Source organism: Lates calcarifer, linkage group LG2, assembly GCF_001640805.2.
Source record: "Lates calcarifer isolate ASB-BC8 linkage group LG2, TLL_Latcal_v3, whole genome shotgun sequence".
NCBI classification, from domain to species: domain Eukaryota; kingdom Metazoa; phylum Chordata; class Actinopteri; family Centropomidae; genus Lates; species Lates calcarifer.
Window position 1 is genome coordinate 12,250,946 of NC_066834.1, and position 8,437 is coordinate 12,259,382.

An 8,437-nucleotide genomic window follows, 5' to 3' on the forward strand; every position below is an offset into this window, starting at 1 on the left:
AAATTCTAATGATTTTTCTGAGTATTTAGAGATAGTAAATTCAGGAACACCTTTCACTTTTAGTGTAACATAAGACCAATAGAAACCCTCAGTAAAAGATTACATTTTTATTACAAACAAGCGGAACAACCGTTGAACTGCTAGCTAGCAAGAGGTACAGCTTTTTACAGCTGGCTAACTTCTTTCTAAATTTATTGTGATATGACTGATTTTTCTCAGGGTACTTGGTGCTAATTTGCTCCTCAGTGAAGTCCCTGTTGATGTTTGGATTAGTAGCTCCAGTTTTATGATAACCATCCAGTTAGCTTTCCACCTCCTCTGTCTCAAATATGGCCGTTGTTTGAATGAGGTCAATGACAGTTGCACAGATATGACATTAACAGATGACCATGTGAACATATCACATGCCAAGAAAATAAATGTAATTAGAAGCTCAATCACATTTTTTTCTTGACCATGTGAACTGAAACATCACTCAGTCAGAAAAAGTCACCGTTAACTTAGAAGTGTTTGACTGACAGCTGAATGTTACTTAGCTTAATGCTGCAGAAAATAGAAAATAAATATCCTGCACTCCCTAGATTACACATGTATATTTATTTCTGCACAATTATGAGAATTAAAATACTACACCTCCACAAAAAAGGCATTTTGATATTGTGAAAAAGTCTTTCTTAATGCAACAGCAGATAATTAAAGAGAGGCTGTACTATTCAGCTCTGACCTGCTAAACTTCCAACTATTAAACCAGAACAAAGATTCATTGTATCACTTGCATTAAGGAAAGCATGCTCAGGGTCAAATGAACTCTGTGCAGATGTTGTATATCCTGTATGATGAGCAGGTGTCAGTGTCAGACACTTCAGATTAAGGGTGAGACCACGCAGCTGACACATTAGTACAGTGGAAAGAAGGTCTTAAATGTAGTATCGATTCAGTCGTCTTTACCTTCCTCGTCTTCAGTTTTGGAAAGAAAGAGATGGTGGGACAACAGAAACAAATATAACATAGTGTCATTTCATATCATTACATTTAAATAATCTACACTTACAAGTGATGAGTCAAGTCATCCAACTGAAATACATTGACAAAATAGTATGTTAGCAGTGCATTTCCAAAATATTTTGAGAAAATGTATTATGAGGAAGGAGAGAGCAGCTTTGAAATCATGTCATGGGTGCATTTATTGAAATCACCACTGTGGGGTGACACAACATAGAGAAGAAGGGAGCTAATGTTATCAGGTCATAGTTCACAAGTCTGTTGTGGACATGAAGCCTTTCAAAGGTGAAACTGAGATAATAACTTCAAATATAATAATAATGATTTGCATTACATGCATGGATGGATTACAAAAAAGGCTTACTGGGCACAGACATAAAATGGCCACAGAGGGACACAAAACAACTAGAAAGAGACAAAAATGGCATAAAAGAGACACAAAAGCACCAAGAAGACACACAGAACAAACAGACAGACAAAAAAAAAATTAAAAATAATACCACAAAGAGATAAAATGATTACAGAGACTAAAAGTGACCATAAAGAGATGCCAAATGACTACAAAAAGATAGAAAACAACCAAAAGGAGAAACTGAATGACTACAGAGACAAGAAACACAGACCTACTACAAAGCGATGGAAAATTATCATAAAGAACTCAAATGACCACAAAGGTATTCAAAACAACTATAAAAAGATGAAAATGACCACAAAGAGACACAGAATGACCAAAACATAGATATAGAATGACTACAAAAATACTCAAAATGACATCAGAGAAACAAAACAACTACAAAGAAACAAAGAAGTACTACAAAGAGACAAATAATGACTATAAAAAGACACAAAACGAGCAGTCTGGGTCAGTCTGAGTCTCAGTCTGGGGGCCCATTTTTTAATAATTTGTCAATGTTTATGCTGTTGTTTGTTTGTTGTGTAGAAATTACAATAATTGAAACAAACATGTCTGAGTAGTCGTCACTTACCCTCTACCTGTTCCCTGAAATACAAAAAAACAAGACATTCAGAAATCATGCATAAAATCCCACTGGTTTATCTACAGCAGTTTGTTTTAGTCTCAGTTCAAACACGTCAGATGTATGCATGTGTTGTTACTGACAGTGTGGGATTCACTTACACTTCCTCAGTATCAGACATGGTGACAGCAGACTTCACACCTGAGGGGAAAAACAAAGAGACTGACGAGTTGACAGGGTTGAAATAGTGGCAGAGTGACTGGTTAAGAGTTTGATCCCCTCAGAATTATCTGCCCTTCTGCAGAAATACAAAATATCTCCTGCTCCAGTTACATGTTATATTTATGAGACTGGAAATCTGTTTCTTTCATAAAAAGTTTCATGTCTGTTCTGTGATATCACGCATACTGTATCTTTTTCTCCTCTCCCTACATTAACTAAATAGTTTACTCAGTAGTGAGACATTTTACCTCACTGCTGACAGGTGTAATACATTTAAAAATGTTTGCATCTATAAAATATGACATTGTTTTTGATTGTTATCAGAAAGTACTTTCAACGTGCCATTGTGCAAATTTAGCATTGCACAAATGTCACGCAACAATATTCCATTCAGCTCTGTTGTTGTTGGAATGGAGACAGATAATCTCAGATCATCTCAAGACTAAAAAAAATAAATCAAACCAAAAACTAGTTTCATGATAAGGTTCTGCAAAAGATGATTGAGGACATTACAAATATTTTTTCATTCATGATTTGACTCAACCATTTCAACCCTTGAATGTGACATGTTAAAACAATTACACATGTTCAACTTGAAGGCAAGATTATTTATATAACACCATTCAGACACATGGCAATTCAAAGTGCTTTACAGAGGCATAGAAATACATTAAAATAAAACAATAAATGCAAAGACAATAAAAACAGGAACAGTAAAGCAGGAGAATAACTGGTTAGGTTAAAATTGGGTTAATGTTTTAAGTCCCGATTTGAATGAACAGTTTTAGCAGACCTCAGGAAGCTTCTTCCACAGGTAGGGAGTATAGAAACTAAAAGCTGCTTTACTTTGGTTTTGATTCTGGGAACACTGAGTAAACCTGCCCCAGATGACCTGTGGGTTCTTGATGCTTTGTAATGTACAAGTAAATCAGAGACATATTTAGGCCTGAGACCATTTATTGCTTGATCTGACCTTCAAACTTCCCAGATCCCAATCTGACTCAGCATCTTAGGGATGTGCTGGAACAAACCAGATCCATGGAGGCTCCACCATGCATACCACAGGACCCAAAGGATCCACTGCCAATGTCCTACTGCCAGACACAACAGAGAGGTCCTGTGTCCATTTCTGGACGGGTCAGAGCTGTTTTAGTGGCACAAGGAGGACCTACACAGTATTAGGCAGGACCCATGCGCTGGATCAGATCAGGATCTTGGGAGTGTGCAGTTTAGGTCAACAGCTTTGGCTCTTTGTTGTGTTCCTCAAGCCATTTCTGAGCAGTTTTTGGTCTACAACAATGTGTAGGTGGGTGGTATGTGTCAAAGTAACATCCAGATGAATGCCAGGAGCCAAGGTTTCCCATTAGAACATTGTATTCTAATGAGATGATCAGTGTTACTCAGTTCATCTGTCAGGGGTTTTTATGTTGAGGCTGATCAAGTAATAGGATTTTTACAGAGCAAATATATTTCACTGTTAGTGCAGGGGGCCCACCAAACCTCTTGGCTATGGCTAGTTTCCTGGAATTCAACACCAGCTTTCGCATAAAAAAATGCCAGTGTCTGGTCTCATATACAGGAAATACCCCTCTAATCAGACCAATTGTGAAAAAAATTCCTATGAAACTCAGCTGAAGCCCCAACATGACTGCCAGTTAAGTCAAAAGGGAGGCAAGGACCAGCTCTGTTGGAGCCAATGTGGGGTGATTTCTGCCCACCATATATATATATATATATATATATGTATATAAGTGTCTTTGGATGACTCCTTCACACTTAGTTGTGGGCACAGCTGCAGAGGACTCAGAGGATTAGTCCTGGCTCATATTTCTACCCATCAGCTGAGGAACGGCGTCCAAATAGCTGCTTTAATCCCTTAGCTTGGTCCAGCGGGAGGATCCTCTGCACTCAGACAGCCAATCAGCATCTGCCTCCAACAAATGAGCTCTTTGATCGACTTACAGCTGACAGCGGTCTCACCTCTGTGTGTCCAGCATTCACTCAGTGCATACCAACACTTCAGCACTCCGTATATTTAGTGGGTGGTCACTTCATTTCGTCAGTATGAGAACACTGAATGCTGAGAAGTGTTTCTGAGTCTTTCTGAAACCAAAACTCTGTGCTGAAACCGAAAGACCGATCAAACAGGTGACGCCACTGGGGAACATCGCATCCTGAGCCAGTTGAGGGCAGATTTAGATTGAAATGCCAATGGGAGACTTAATTTATAGATGCATCACAGCAGTCTGGATGAAGGATGTGTATTTTGCTTCTGACGGCAAACAGACCTTGTGTATCATCGCCATGTCAAAACCTCATGCCTCTAAAATGTCAGCCAGTTTTTTGCGTGGAACACGGTGGCCATGTCGGGTGTATCAGTTTAAAGTTCAACATACTGATAAGAGGTTACAGGAGGAGAATATTTCAGTTTCAGTGATCTATATGTGTTTAATTAAAATTTGGTCATTGTGAAGGAGAGGCCAAACCTGAACCAGAAACCTGACAATTCAGTAACCGCTCATATAAAACCTGAACCAGTCTGTGAGCAATCATGTGTCTCGTGCATATATTCACATTTACAAAGGCAGAACATGCAGGAAACAAAGAGTAAAGATACATATAACAAAGAGTACAGTAAATAGAACAAAGTTAGAAAATAGCGTTCAAACAATCTGCATTTGTTTGGGGCACAAAACCACAGATTAGCACTATATGCAGTCTATTCTCATGAAATTGCGTCATTTCTAATGTCATTCTTCTACGCATTTGAAACTTTTTGTGTGTCATTTCATGCCATGTTTTCCATCCTTTAATCCTTCCCTTCAACCTAACCCTAACCAAAAGGATGTACAATGACATGCACAGAGCTTAAGACGCATAGAAATGACAAACGAAAGAGGGGCGTGATATTTGTACAAATCCCCGTAACATCACATTACTGTATATAATTGTGATTTTCTGTGGCTCATCTTTGAGTCTCTCTAAACCAAAAGCAGTGTCCACAAAATTACATTAATATTGACCAATTCCGCAGAACAGAATTTACATCCAGTGGCAATTTTCATTGCTAATGAAGCAAGTAGGTTTGTTGTTTGAAAGAAATTTTGTTAAAAATGGCCATAATCTAGTAAATATTAAAATATAATCGTGGATCTGGCAGATCAAAAAAAAAAAAAAAACAACAAAAAAACAAAAAATGAAAGAGATGGAAAGCATAAAAACAAAATAATGACAGAATTTCTACAGCTTCCATGAGTTGAGTACTTTAGCATCTCATAAAGTCAGCTCTAATTTCACAGAACTTTTGCAATTTCACAGTAGCATCTGATTGTACGTTATGTGCTTTTATTAAATACATTCATCTATTTCTCTCTAGGGCTCTCATGGATTTAATTACATAAAATAACATTTTTATTGACTTGTCAACCAATCTGGACTGAGGAAACTGGACTCCATCTCTTGAGCCTTACTGTTACCAATCGCAAACATGAACTACACATGTTTGGCATGCAGTAGAACATGTCTACGTCCCTCCCAAGGTTGCAGCCTGCAGTGCTGGAGAACAGACAGTGATCTGTGTTTTCTCCCTGTCACACAGCACCTGAGGCTGTTTTCTTCTACTGCAAACCCATCAATAAACTAAATCTACAACCAGCAGATAATATTGTAACTTTGGCTTAAAATGTGAGACAAATAGTCAGAAAGATGTTGTTTAGTGTTGATGAGGTGAGCACAGGGCCACTGCCTGTCTGCGGCCGTCTTACCTCAGAGGGGAAGAGAAGCTCCTCAGACGATGAAGATAAACGTCTGTAAGAATCTGCAGGCTCCGCTCAGAGAATAAGTCCTTGTGTTATAGTGATACTTGAGCTCATCAGGCCCTTATTGGCTGTGGGATGAGAGTGAGGTGTGTGTGTGTAGTATATATGTTTATGTGTGGAAAAGGTGGGGAGGGGATTTGGGATGGGTGGGGGGAGTTAGGGGCACAGCCATGACCCTGGAGAAGGAGATGGATGAAATACTGTGGATGGAAGAGCAGGGCTCAGGTTTTGGAAAGGAGCAGCTGAGAAGCTTCTGTTGCTAAATTTACAGTGATAGAAGGTTGAGAGGGAGGGTTACACATCAGCTTGGCATCCAGACAATGGAGGGAAAGTGTGTGTGCATGTGTGTGTGTGCGTGTGTTTGCCACTTCATCAACCAGTCAGTCAATCAGTCAGACACTCAGAGTACACTGCAGAGTAACAGAATAATAGAATAATAATAGAACTGGTCTAAAAAGAGAATGTTCACTAACAATTAGTTAATTTTTAATGGGATTTCTGGAGCAATTAAAATAGACAATAACAGGTGTAGTATTTTCAGTATTTTATATACTTTTAATAAACCTGTGCTTGCTTGTAGATTGTGGCTTCATAGATAATAATCAGCAACACATGGGTGACCTAAATTCCTGTTTAGGGTCCCTGTGGCCACCAGAGGGCCCACAAGTGTGCATGAATAGTTTGACCGGGTCTGACGCTTGTACAAAGTTTTGAGAGTTTTTACGCATGTTTATCGGCCTCGTTTACTAAGATAAGAATAATCAAAGCAAATCCAATACGGCCTTTGCACACTTTGTGCTTGGACCCTAAAAATGTCATAGTATTGTAAGGCGTCAAAAAATGAAAAAATGTTAGTATAGTAAGGCATAAAAAATAGCAACAGCTCGCACCATCCGTCGTCATCTGAATGAAATGGGAATCTGTGGTAGGAGACCCAGGAGGACCCCACTGCTGACACAGAGACACAAAAAAGCCAGACTGGAATTTGCCAAAACTTAACTGAGGAAGCCAAAATCCCTCTGAGATAGAGCTCGTCAATGTTCTGTTTACAGAAAATAAAATGAGGTCTTCAAAGAAATGAACACGGTTCATATGGTCACACATGGTGGAGGTTCACTGATATTTTGGGGTTGCTTTGCTGCTTGTGGCACTGGATGCATGGCATTACGAATTCTTTGTGCTTGGGCCCTAATAAATTAATTAAAATGAATGCACAATATTACATAAGTTCATGAAAAAGTCAACAGTGAAAACGTCACGATCACGACATTGCAACAACATAATGTGTTTGTAGGGTAAGAGCTGTTTCTAGTCTTGGAAATTAATGCTAAAGGGCTAACTGGTTAGCATGCTAATTTCAGTTGATATCTCTGCAACAGTATATGTAGATATCTGACATAAAGTCAAAACTGTTAATCCTTCCCAGTCTGTTGATAATTTCAGATAATTTTTTTTTAAAATATTTTAGCTAAAATATGTACACCTAGCACCTTTAAGTTTTTTAATCAATGAGATGGAGAGATGGATAAAGTGGAACAACTGAGAATTAATTTTCTGCTCTTACAGAGGTTCTTAAATTTGTTTTTGGTGTTCATTCATTGAATAAGATACCAACCAAGAACCAATTAACCTATCAAATAATTTAATAGGGGGACCTTTATGGTGGCCAATCAGGGTTCTTTAGGGGCTGATGCCACTGCACACCCCTCTCCAGATAAGCCTTTGAAAAGATGTATCAAGTATGTCATCCAAGTGCTGCTGCCCCCTATACTGCCAGTGGTGGTCAGAGGCTGTATTACAACAACATGCAACAATTGATTGTCAGTGATCATCAATGCTTTTGGTACACATGAAAAATAGACAAAACCATGCTCCACAGTTAATAAGATAATTGAAATATCAAATGCCCCTGGGAGCTCACTGCTGTACCTAAGGGCAGATTTGCAGACTACCCTATCCCTATCATTGTTTCAAAATACCTGTTCTTCTAGACCTCCTCAGCCTTCTTCCAGGAGAGGAAGAACAGACATTTAATGGAAACTCACAGCAGCAGTTCACAGAAGCTGTAACTGTAGTCAAATAACAACAACTACACACAAACTGATTTGATAAACAGGTCACAGTTTCAACCTGACCATAAATACATGATGTTTTACTTTTTAATTCTGCAATGAGGTATCTTTTCACCCGTGTTTTTGCTGTTGTTTTTTATTTATTTGTCAGCAGATTAACAAATTACTGACTTTGTATCTGACTAATTTTACAGACAGAATTTATTCAAAATAAAGCTTGTCAAACCAGAGACAAAAAATGTTTTGAGACCACTGTTTTGGCATGTTTCTTTTCTAAATGGTGTTCTATCACAGTTTCTGAATGCCTGAACAATGGCAGTGATAAACAACAGTTTAATAAGGGCTG